The following is a 13,181-nucleotide window of genomic DNA, read 5'->3' on the forward strand; positions in this document are numbered from 1 at the left end:
GTGTACTCGAGATCTTCGGTGTTGAGTTCCCGATAGATCTGGTCCCGATAGCAATGGGGGATGTGTGTGTCATAGTGGACATGGATTGGTTGAGCCGATTTGGGGCTGTTATAGACTGCGAGCGACAGTTGGTGACGATACGAGACCCTAGTGGGGGAGTACTTACGGTGTACGGCAAGGGTACCCGATATGGGTCGACGATTTGTCCGACTGCCAGAGCGAGACAGAGTTTACAGCAGGGCTGCAGCGGGTTTGTAGCCTATGTGATGGACGCACGAGAGGCAGCTGGGAGGCCAAGTTCAATGGATGATGTATCGATAGTGCGTGAGTTCCCGGATGTTTTTCCCGAGGAGTTGCTGGGTGTGCCTCCAAAGAGGCAGGTAGAGTTCCGCATCGATTTGGTTCCGGGGGCAGCGCCTATCGCCAAGGCGCCTTATCGCCTTGCACCGCCAGAGATGCAGGAGTTATCCTCGCAGCTTCAGGAGCTGCTGGGGAAGGGGTTTATTAGAACGAGTAGTTCCCCTTGGGGAGCACCAATCCTTTTTGTCAAGAAAAAGGATGGTTCATACCGGATATGTATTGATTACCGGGAGTTGAACAAGTTGATGGTCAAGAACCGTTACCCATTACCAAGGATCGACGATTTGTTCGATCAGTTGCAGGGAGTGTCTTGGTTCTCCAAGATTGATCTGAGGTCTGGATATCATCAGATGAGAGTGCGCGATGAGGATATCCAGAAGACGGCGTTCAGGACTCGTTATGGGCATTACGAGTTCGTGGTGATGCCTTTCGGGCTCACCAATGCACCAGCAGTGTTCATGGATCTCATGAACAGGGTGTGTAGACCGATGTTGGATCGTTCGGTGATCGTGTTCATCGACGATATACTGGTGTATTCGAGATCTAGAGAGCAGCACGAGGAGCTTCTGAGAGAGATCCTCGGGGTATTGAGGACGGAGAGGCTTTATGCCAAATTCTCCAAGTGCGAGTTCTGGTTACGGGAGGTCCAGTTCGTGGGGCATCTCGTTAACCAGGATGCGATTTTGGTCGATCCGACCAAGATTGAGGCAGTGATGAGTTGGGAGGTGCCGAGATCTCCCACAGAGATCAGGAGTTTCCTAGGATTGGCCGGTTACTATCGGAGATTTATCAGAGATTTCTCCAAGATTGTCGTGCCTCTCACCAGGTTGACCTGGAAGGGTGTTGCTTTTTCATGGGGTCCGGAGCAGCAGACCTCGTTTGAGACACTTCACCAGAAGTTATGCGAAGCTCCTGTGTTAGCCCTCCCGGAAGGGATGGAGGATTTTGTGGTGTATTGTGACGCATCGATATCAGGGTTGGGTGCGGTGCTTATGCAGAGAGGGCATGTGATAGCATATGCATCGAGGCAGCTGAAGCCTCATGAGACGAGGTATCCCACCCACGATCTGGAGTTGGGGGCAGTAGTGTTTGCCCTCAAGATATGGTGTCATTATTTATATGGGGTTCGGTGTACCATATACACGGACCACAAGAGCTTGAAGTATTTGATGGATCAGCCCAATCTGAATATGCGCCAGAGGAGAGGGTTGGACGTGGTAAAGGATTACGATTGTGAGATCCTGTACCACCTAGGCAAAGCTAATGTCGTAGCTGACGCCCTGAGCCAAAGGGCGGAGAGTGCCCAGATTCGAGACATTTGCATGCGAATGACAGTGATGACTCCGGTGTTGGACACCATTCGGGAGGCCAAGGCAGAGGCCGTGATACCGGAGAACCGCAAGAGGGAGCGTGTGATCGGGCAGGTGTCCGAGTTCGTTACCGGTAGTCGAGGGCTGATGACCTTTCAAGGTCGGATTTGGGTGCCGTATGCAGGCGGGACACGTACCATTCTGATGGAGGAGGCGCATAGATCGAGGTTCTCGATCCATCCCAGGGCCACTAAGATGTATTTGGACCTGAAGAAAGATTATTGGTGGCCCTGTATGAAAAGGGATGTCGCGTGGTTTGTCGAGAGGTGCTTGACCTGTCGCAAGGTTAAGGCCGAGCACCAGCGTCCGCATGGCAAGTTGCAGCCGCTTGAGGTTCCCCAATGGAAGTGGGAACAGATTTCCATGGATTTCATCACCAAGTTGCCGAGGACCGCGAGGGGTGTCGATGCAATTTGGGTGATCGTCGACCGGCTGACGAAGAGCACACATTTTCTTGCTATCAGCAAGAGCTCTTCTACTGAGAGGTTGGCAGAGTTGTATGTGAGGGAGGTGGTATCGCGTCATGGAGTACCGATCTCGATTGTGTCAGATCGAGATGTACGTTTCACTTCCAGGTTCTGGAAGAAGTTCCACGAGGAGTTGGGTACGAGGTTGCATTTCAGTACCGCCTAACACCCCCAGACGGATGGACAGAGTGAGCGGACGATTCAGACACTCGAGGACATGCTTCGAGCATGTGTGTTGGACTTTGGAGGAAGTTGGGACACGTACTTGCCGTTGGCTGAGTTTTCCTACAACAACAGCCACCATTCGAGTATTGGTATGCCTCCCTTCGAGTTGTTGTATGGTAGGAGGTGTCGGACTCCCATTTTCTAGGGAGAGGTAGGACAGCGTGTCATGGGTAGCACTGAGATAATGCTTCAGACGACAGAGCAGATACAACAGGTTAGACAGAGGTTATTGACGGCTCAGAGTCGTCAGAAGAGTTATGCGGATAGGCGACGATCCGAGCTTGAGTTCCAAGTGGGAGACTTCGTACTCCTGAAAGTGTCTCCTTGGAAAGGAGTGATCCGATTCAGGAAGAGGGGCAAGCTGGGGCCCCGGTATATCGGGCCATTTAGGGTGACCGCAAGGGTGGGCAGGGTAGCTTATCGGTTGGAGCTACCTGAGGAGCTGAGACAGATTCATGATACCTTTCACGTGTCTCAGTTGAGGAAGTGTATAGCCGACGAATTGGCGGTGGTACCGCTGGAGGATATTCAGGTGGATGCGAGCCTGAATTATGCTGAGAGACCAATCGCGATCCGGGATCGGAAGATCAAGGTTCTGAGGAACAAGGAAGTGTCCCTAGTGCAGGTCCAGTGGCAACATCGGAAAGGGTCCGAGCTGACCTGGGAGCCGGAGTTGGAGATGCGGGAGCAGCATCCAGAGTTGTTTGCCGAGCAGGACTTCGAGGGCGAAGTCTGATTCTAGTGGGGGAGAATTGTAACATCCGGATTCCCAGGTATCTTATTTTAAGTATTTATATTGAATTTTAGAGAGGGACTCGGCGAGTAGGCACTCAGACTCGCCGAGTGGGATTGCGCATTTCTGGTCTGATTTAATGAAGGACTCGACGAGTCGATGCGTGGACTCGGCGAGTCCGTGCTGCTAAGTGAAACCCTAATTCTCGGGGACTGTGCCCTATTTAAAGGCCTTTATAGCCTCCATTGCGGCCACTTCACCCCTGAGAAACCCTAGAGAGAGAAAGAGAACGTTTGTGGTGCAAGAGGAAGGCTAATTCACCATTTCTTGTGTGTTTTAGCAAAAGAGAAGTAGTTTCCAACAAGAGGAGGTCAAGGGAGCTGTGGATCCAGGGTTTTCAAGTTCAGATCTACACTATTGAGGTATCAAATCGAACTTCCCTTCTGTTTTGTGTTAAGATCTATGATTTAGGGTTTTCTATAAACCTTTTTAGGCTTGAAAGGTTGAGGTTATGGTCCCTTGCTGGGTTAGAGCTCAGATCTAGACCCATAGAGGTCCAAAGAACCTTTCCCATTCTGCTTTATGCTTGTTCATGGAGGATTGGAGACTAGGTTGCCGTTTTTAGAGTTATTTCTCCATTTATGACTTGATGTGGGTTGCATGCACGTAAAGGTTGCACCTTTACCTGACCTTTGAGCACTTGAAGGCCAGATCTATAGTTTAGAGAAGCAGATCTGACCTCAGAAGGTCATTTGAGAGTTGTTATGGGAGCAACTCGCCGAGTCCATAAGTGGACTCGACGAGTCGAGTCGGGGTTGCCCCGCGATTCGTGACAGGTGTAACCCGTCGAGTGGAAGGATGACTCGACGAGCCAAGAGAGGCTGAAAGAATTCAGAGGACCCGCATGCACTCGCCGAGTCGCCCTTGTGCACTCGACGAGTCGGGTCAAAGTTTGACCGTTGACTTTCGTTGACCTTAGGGTTCTGGTCAAGACTGATTCAAGAGAGTTCAGGGAAGGGTAGAATGGCCTTCTACCCAATCTATAGAGATGAGATCACGAGAGAATATTGATCGGGGATGTTATTTGAATAATAGGAAGAGGCTAAGTCGGGACGTTGAGCACAAAAGTTTATCCGACTTCATTGAGGTGAGTCTTCTCACTATACTGTACCTGGAAGGGTACCTATGTGTGACCGGAAGGTCTTATATGCTATGAGATGTATGAGCTGTATGTTGTTATATGATATGTATGTGTTATGTATGTTATGTACGATAAGGACCGGAAGGTCAAGATGATATGGACCGGAAGGTCAAGATGATATGGACCGGAAGGTCAAGTGGTTACGGACCGGAAGGTCGATACGGGTAGGACCGGAAGGTCTACCAAGATTCAGGATGGAAGCCCCCTGAGACACATGGATCCGAAGATCCTACAGAGTTATGGCCTGGAAAGGCGTATGTGTTGTATGTGGTATCTTGGGGAACTCACTAAGCATTTATGCTTACAGTTGTTATATTATGTGTTTCAGGTACTAGTGATGATCGCGGGAAGGCGCCGGCATGATCCGTACACACTTATAGAGTTTATGTTATTGAGATTTCGGGACATGTTTTATTATGACACAGTGGATACATTATGTTTTGTGATTATCGTGTGATTGAAAGTATGATTTAAAAATGAAAAATTGTTTTGGAAATCTACGTTGTTACACATACATACTAACTACTCTAACACACACACAGCCACCCTAGTGTTGGCCGGCGGTGGCTCGTGGCGGCAGCCACGACCGTGTGGTGGTGGTGGATTTTCTTCATTTTCCGGCCAACAAAAACACTCTAATCAAAAGAAATACAGCCACACCCAAACTACAATAAACACACCACACCCTTTTCCCGGAATAGTAACACAACCACCCACCTAAGGCGTTTGGCGGTGGCAGAATCCCCGAAGAGGCGGCAGCAACGTCGCACCTCAGCTGCTCGGAGTGGCGGCGGTCACACGTCTGTTGGGCAAATGATGGCGAATGATGGTCGGAAGGACGCCGGAACAGTCGAGTCGGACCATGAGCAACATTAGAAAAAGAAGAAGAAGGAGGAGGATGGCGGAAAAATGGCGACGCACACACACCCGGAAACCACGCCGTCGACTTCCCTCGTCCGGAGATAAAAGTTGTTACGCTCGGTGGCTCGGCTGGTCGGAAAAGCGCAAGCAAATGGCGACTGCGACTGGGGTGCTCACGCATGGCGACTGAGGTGCTCACCGGAGGTGGGGTTTGCTTCTTCTAACCACGACGTCGGGAAGTCCCAATGGCGTTCCATTGGCATGGTTGCAAGCAGCAGCCGCGCTTGTCATCGCCGACAACGGGGGGGGGGGGGGGTGTTGACTTGGAGATGCCACCTCCATTTTATACATCATGTATCCATGCAAGGACCACCATATATCCATGTTAGTCACCTCATCTCTCTCTCTCTCTCCTCTCTTCTTCTACTCTCGGCCGAGAGCCACAACACACACACACCTTTTCAAAACACTCTCAAATATCTCAAGAATACTCCTCCTTCCATCAAGATTTTCGATATTTTTGCATGTGTTCCAAGAAGGTTCTTCACTAATATCATCAATCCTTGGTAAGATCTTGTGCACTCAAGTTGAATTGCTTCCTTCTTTAGCTAAATCACTCCATATCAACATCTATTTTGTGATTTTGCTTCCTATAACTTCTTAAGTTCGAAATCCACTCAAGAAAGCTTGCTAGGATCAAAATTCTTCTTCATTTCTTCTTCAAAAATCGAAACATCAAGCAAAGGTGAGTTCATACCCCCCTTTTTTTCGGTTTTCATATGATTTTTAGGGGAGAATGCAAGTAAAATGTGTAGATCTATGTGTTATATGCATGTTGTGTGTGAATTCTTAGTTTATTTGGTAAAAATGTGTTAGATCTTAATAAATCTCGAAATTTGAAGTATTATTTAGCAAAGATCTATGAACTATTAAATTATATACATCATATTATCAAGCCAAAAGTGATTACATGTTTAAGATACAAAAGATTTCAACAAAAACTTTGTTAAAGGTCAAAATTGTCAAGAAAACAAAAGATAAGGGCAAAAAGAGGCATTTATGTTTTTATAAGGGCCAAACAGGTCCTACATGTATAAAAAGGTATTTTTATGTTAATCATGCTTTAAAAAGGGCCAAAAATGCAAATTTGAGCTTAATGGGCCAAAACCTTTGGGCCTCACGGTTTTGGGACCAGTTTGCGGAAAAAATGAAGTTTTGGGGTTTAAAAATGTTATTTGGCCAAAGTTTGAGTCATAAATGTAAATAAATCAAATTTAGGGGTGAAAATAACATTTATTTTCAAATTGGACCAAAAATGTAAAATTTTCCAAAATTGGGCTGAAAGTGTAAACTTTTACAAACAAGGGGATGAAAATGCACTTTTCTACAAAACAGGGATTCTAAATGTGAAAATATAACTTTTTGGGCTAAAACCGTAAATTTTTAGACATTTGGGACAAAATAGAAAATTTTTATAAATTATGGACTAAAGTGTCATTTTTATAAAGCTTTGGGCCTTAATTAAAATTTGGAGGTTTATTGGCCAAAAATGTCGTTTTTACAAAAAGAGGACTTTTATGATCACTCTATTAAACCTCAAGCTAAAACAAACAACGAAATAAAACAAACGAACGAAATACGTCGATAACTATTTATTGGGCCTAATATTCACGTTTCTTGGCCATTGGGCCCTAAGGGCCCAATTAAGTGTATATTGAGCCCAATGTGTTCCATGACGTGTTTATTGGGTCTTGCAACCCACTTACACGTTAATTTGGGCCTAAGTTATGGATTACATGTTTATTGGGTTTTTGTGGCCCATTTACATGCCTATTGGGCCTAAATTACCCTTCTACATGTTATTGGGCCTTTGTGTAATCATTAAATGTCGTATACCTATATATGTACCTTTCGAATACAAAAACATACCACTTATACGTAAACATTAAACATAATACAAAAAGGGGTTGAGAATCTAGTGAGACTTGTCGGTTGGCACCTCTGAGTGTACAATCGTAGCCTGTAGTTATAATCAGAGTTTCCTGTTAGGAAAGCGGGAGTTTGTGTGTAGATCTATACGGGGTGACCCCCCACACCTCAGCTGTTTGCTACAGCTAGACTAGGCCAGTCTAGGGCGACAACATCCTTAGCAAGAACGGCATTTGGAAAAATACCAAGACGGGCGACCTAGTCATTATCATGCATGGTTATAACGACTCATAAAGGGATTCAAAACCAACAGATAACCTTTTGAAGATAAATTCCTGAATTGTGTCAATGCAAAACGACTTACTTAACGATACAAGAATCTAAGCGATGTTATACAACAGAAAATATCGGATTTTCTGGGGAAATTATTCATATACAATTATCATTTATTCGAATACAATGAATCTAAACTACACTTATACAAGCTTTAACTATTAAATTCACACATGCATTTATACTCGATTTTCACAACATTTTCAGACATTTTTATAGAAAATATCGGATTTTCTGGGTTTTTATGAAAGATACAAAGACTTTTACTCAAACATACTTATGAACTCACCAACATTATATATGTTGACCGTTTTCAAAATAACTTGTATTCCCAGGTAATCGTTAAGCTGGAAGATATGCAAGTGTGTATGGTTTTGTTTATGTAACATCACTTATCGTAATTTGAACAATTTGAACTTATGTATGTTAACAATGTACTTGATGTGAACAACGCTGGTTGTATTATGTAATGTTGGTGATGAATGTGTTATGATTCATGTATATTCATTGTGATGATTATTCAATTGTTTGTCACACGAGCCCCCGGACGTTTCCGCTGTCTGGTTCGGGGGTGTAACAGGTTGGTATCAGAGCAATGTTTATAGTGAACTAGCATATCTAACCATACATGATATGCAACTATAAACACAATGGGACTAAATAACTCTGAACAAAACAAAAATTTCACACTTATGTGCGCATACTAGGATAATAATCTAACAACATCTAATAAAAGCTGCTGGAGGAAATTGAACACTATGATTAAACCTGGGCAGTTATGTAGTCATATTAGGGATAAATATAGCCTGATCAACTATATTTATTCAGAATACGACCAACATGTGTTCGGGAGTAATCATAGTGGGAAATGAACCCAAAAGTCTACCTCACTCTCCAATAACCCTAGGAAACCCAAAAACACAAATAACTAAAAATATACTATAGGAATAATCAAAACATGACTTGTTCCCGCGCCCCATGCAGTCACCATGGATGAGGATCAACAAGGGGTACAATTCTACCAAGCGCTAGTGGCTCAAGGAGAGCTTGAGGAGGATCCTGAAGGGGGACAAGGGGGAGCCCATTATGTTGGACCCGACGAGTACACCGATACCGACTATGAGTTTGAGGGAAACGACGAGGACATGGAGGAAGATAGGGACACGAATGAGGCGCCTGTCGAACCACCTACCGATGAGGCACACCAGGACCACCCTACTCCGCGAGCGAATCCCACTGGTGAGGATCATTCTCCGGAGGAAGAGGTCGCCACACTTCAGCAACAGCTGTTTGCTATGGAGGCACGAGTCGTGCAAGCTGAGCATGAGAGGGATGAGGTCATCGGAGAAATGACCGAGATGGCTCAGTTGTTGGCACAACATTTTGGGATATGATTTCGCTACCATCTTTAGACACTCCTCCGTACGATCAGGATCAGTAGCGTATCTTATTAGTATTAGGATTCTCTTAGGCGTACTATGCTATGTACTATCGACTCTATGTTTAAGTGATTACACTACTCATAGGGTCGTCATGCTGCCGAATTTTATATTTCCATGTACTATATGCCATCTGGAAAATTTTCATGTATCAAAACTATTAGTATTAATGAAAATGCTTTATGTTTTATCATGACATTGTTACCTGCTATGTGTTTTATATTCCTTGTTTTATCTTAATGCATGAAATTGCTTAAATACACACACTATACCCCTAGTCTATAGGATCACAAACTCGCAAAAACAATAGGCACTCAACACCTTTCCATTCCCTGACAGAAAGATGCCTCAAAGACCCAACCGTGGAAACAACGCAACACCGACCCCACCTGAGATAAACTCGGTTGCATTCCAGGCAGTTGTGTCCACTGCGGTCACTGCAGCACTTGCGCAGATTCGCAATGGAAACAACAGAGAAAGCAACGGGCAGGGATCCAGAAGCACCAATCAAGGGACAAACCACGGAGCCACATGATCGTGAACCTACAAGGACTTCACCAACGCCAAACCTCGGACCTTTAATGGGACAGGAGGCGTAATAGCCCTGAAGAGATGGATCGAGAAGGTAGAATCCGTCTTCCAAATCTGCGGATGTCTGGATGAGTGTAAGGTCAAGTTCGCATCATGCGCGTTCATTGACCAAGCTCTCTCCTGGTGGAATGGCCACGTAGAGGCCATGACACTTCCGGTGGCGAATGCGATGCCCTGGGAAGAGCTGAAGGAGATGATGTTAGCAGAATACTGCCCTAGAGGTGAGATTCAGAAGATGGAACAAGAGTTGTGGAACCTCCCAGTCCAGAACTCCAATATCGACGCATACATATCCCGGTTTAGTGAGCTATCCCTTCTGTGTCCCGGAATGATCACCTCAGAAGGGAAAAAGATTGACAGGTTTATCTGGGGATTAACTGCACCTATCCAAGGGAATGTCATTGCGGAAAACCCTGAGATGTTTGATAGCGCTAAGAGACTGGCCAAGAAACTGGCCAAGAAACTGGCCAAGAAACTGGCCAAGAAACTGTATGATCATGGTAATAAGAAGAGTGCCAAAACAGTGGAAGCGGAGGTTAATAAGGAGGAAGAGAACAAGAAGGGGAGAAACAACAAGAGAAAGGGGAAGCAAAACTCAGAATCGTCTAAGAAGCAACAAACGGTGTCTGTCCATGCTGCAATGCAAGCTACCACCACACCACATGCTCCAGCCTCATCCACGCCAAATGCTTCAAAGCAGTATTCAGGAAATCTTCCCAAGTGTAACAAATGCAACTTCCACCATCATGGAGAGTGCAGAGAGATGATTTGCACAAGGTGCAACCGGAAGGGCCATACAGCAAAGTATTGTAGGACTCAGCTCCCATAGAACTAGATGACAAACAACGACAATAACAACAACAACAACAACAACAATAACAACAACACCAATGTTGGAGCCAGCTATACCTGTTACGGATGTGGTAAGACCGGGCATTTCAGGCCAAACTGCCCCAACGCGAACAATCAAGGGGCAGGAGCAGCAGGGAGAGTGCTGACAATGGGTCAGGGTGAGGCAGTACAGGACCCAGCTGTTGTCACCAGTACGTTCCTACTTAACAACTCGTATGCATGCATCCTGTTTGATATTGGGGCGGAACGAAGTTTTGTTAGTAATAAATTAAAACACTTGCTAAATCAACAACCCCAGAAGCTCAACGAAGCCTTTACGGTGGAAATGGCTAATGGGAAATCGGAAACAACAAAAGATATCTATATAGGATGTACGTTAACACTAAACAAACACTCTTTCCAAATAAACTTAATGCATGTAAATATTAGGAGTTTTGATGTAATCATCGGCATGGATTGGTTAAGCCCCCATCATGCCGATATTATGTGTCACGAGAAGGCCGTTCGCCTTCATCTTCCTAATCACGAAACCCTAATAATCTACGGAGATAAACCCGATGCAAACCTTCGCCTTATCTCATGTATCAAGGCATAAAAGTGTTTACAAACGAAGAACTACACATTCCTTGCTCATGTGGCGGATAAAACCAAAGAGGAAGCGAGCATTCACAACATCCCAGTGCCGGTGACTTCCCGGACGTGTTTCCAGAAGATCTTCTGGGAATACCCCCAGAACGACAAATCGAATTCCGAATCGACCTAGTGCCTGGAGCCACTCCAATAGCCAAATCACCCTATAGGTTGGCCCCTGCTGAAATGCAAGAATTATCAAGCCAACTAAGCGAACTCCTGGATAAGGGATTCATCAGACCTAGCTTCTCGCCGTGGGGAGCTCCGGTTCTTTTCGTTAAAAAGAAAGACGAATCCTTCAGGATGTGCATCGACTATAGGGAATTAAACAAACTCACCATCAAAAACCGGTATCCACTTCCACGAATTGATGATCTATTTGACCAGCTGCAAGGAGCTAGTTACTTTTCAAAGATAGATCTGAGATTCGGTTATCATCAACTCAAGGTCCGAGATGAGGACATTCCTAAGACTGCCTTCCGAACTCGATACGGTCATTAAGAATTCGTCGTAATGCCTTTCGGTCTAACAAATGCCCCCGCTGCATTTATGGACCTCATGAATCGAGTATGCCGCCCATTCCTTGACAAATTTGTGATCGTATTCATCGACGATATTCTCGTGTACTCTCGAAGTGAAGAAGATCATAGCCAACACCTTCGACAGATTTTAGAAACCCTAGGGGCTGAAAAGTTGTATGCGAAACTCTCCAAGTGAGAGTTCTAGCTCCGTAGTGTGAACTTCATGGGCCATGTAGTCAGTCAGGAAGGAATACATGTGGACCTGTCCAAAATCAAAGCAATCGAAAACTGGGCAATTCCGTCAACACCAACAGAAATTCGCCAATTCTTGGGTCTCACAGGCTACTACCGAAGATTAATTCAGAACTTCTCCAAGATAGCCAAACCCCTCACCACGTTGACCCAAAAATGCGTACCCTTCAAATGGACCGAAAAGCAAGAGTTTGCCTTCCAAACCTTGAAGCAAGCCCTCTATAGTGCTCTAGTGCTATCCTTACCGGAGGGAACCGAAAACTTCATAGTTTACTGTGATGCTTCGAATGAGGGTTTAGGTTGTGTCCTCATGCAACGAGAAAAGGAAATTGCTTATGCATCCGACAACTGAAAACGCATGAAGTAAATTACACCATGCATGATCTTGAAGTGGGGGCGGTGGTCTTCGCCTTAAAAATTTGGAGGCACTACCTATATGGTACCAAGTGCACCATCTTTACAGACCACAAGAGCCTCCGGCACATTCTAAATCAAAAGGAACTAAACATGAGGCAGCGAAGATGGGTTGAGCTGTTAAATGATTATGAGTGTGAGATCAAATATCATCCAGGAAAAGCAAACGTGGTAGCCGATGCCCTGAGCAGAAATGAGTATTCAAGTCGTCGTGTGAAGACCCTGTCAATCACCATCCAATCTCATTTAGCCTCACAGATCAAGGAAGCTCAATTGGACGCATTGAAGCCAGAAAATGTCGCTAGTGAATCGCTACGAGGAATGGAGAAGGAGCTCGAAGTTAAAGACGACGAAACCCACTACTTCATGAATAGAATCAGGGTTCCCAAAATTGGGGAATTCTGTCACACCCCCGAACCAGACGGCGGAAACGTCCGGGGGCTCGTGTGACTAACAATTGAATAATCATCATAATGAATATACATGAATCATAACACATTCATCACCAACATTACATATTACAACCAGCATTGTTCACATCAAGTACATTGTTAACATACATAAGTTCAAATTGTTCAAAATACGATAAGTGATGTTACATAAACAAAACCATACACAATTGCATATCTTCCAGCTTAACGATTACCTAAGAATACAAGTTATTTTGAAAACGGTCAACATATATAATGTTGGTGAGTTCATAAGTATATTTGAGTAAAAGTCTTTGTATCTTTCATAAAAACCCAGAAAATCCGATATTTTCTGTAAAAATGTTTTTGAAAATGATGTGAAAATCGAGTATAAATGCATGTGTGAATTTAATAGTTGAAGCTTGTATGAGTGTAGTTTAGATTCATTGTATTCGAATTAATGGTAATTGTATATGAATAATTTCCCGAAAAAATCCGATATTTTCTGTTCTATAACATCGTTTAGATTCTTGTATTGTTAAATAAGTCGTTTTGCATTGACACAATTAAATAATTTATCTTCAAAAGGTTAT

Source organism: Lactuca virosa, chromosome 3, assembly GCF_052849685.1.
Source record: "Lactuca virosa cultivar CGN04683 chromosome 3, Lactuca_virosa_CGN04683_v6, whole genome shotgun sequence".
In the NCBI taxonomy this organism is placed as follows: Eukaryota; Viridiplantae; Streptophyta; class Magnoliopsida; order Asterales; family Asteraceae; genus Lactuca; species Lactuca virosa.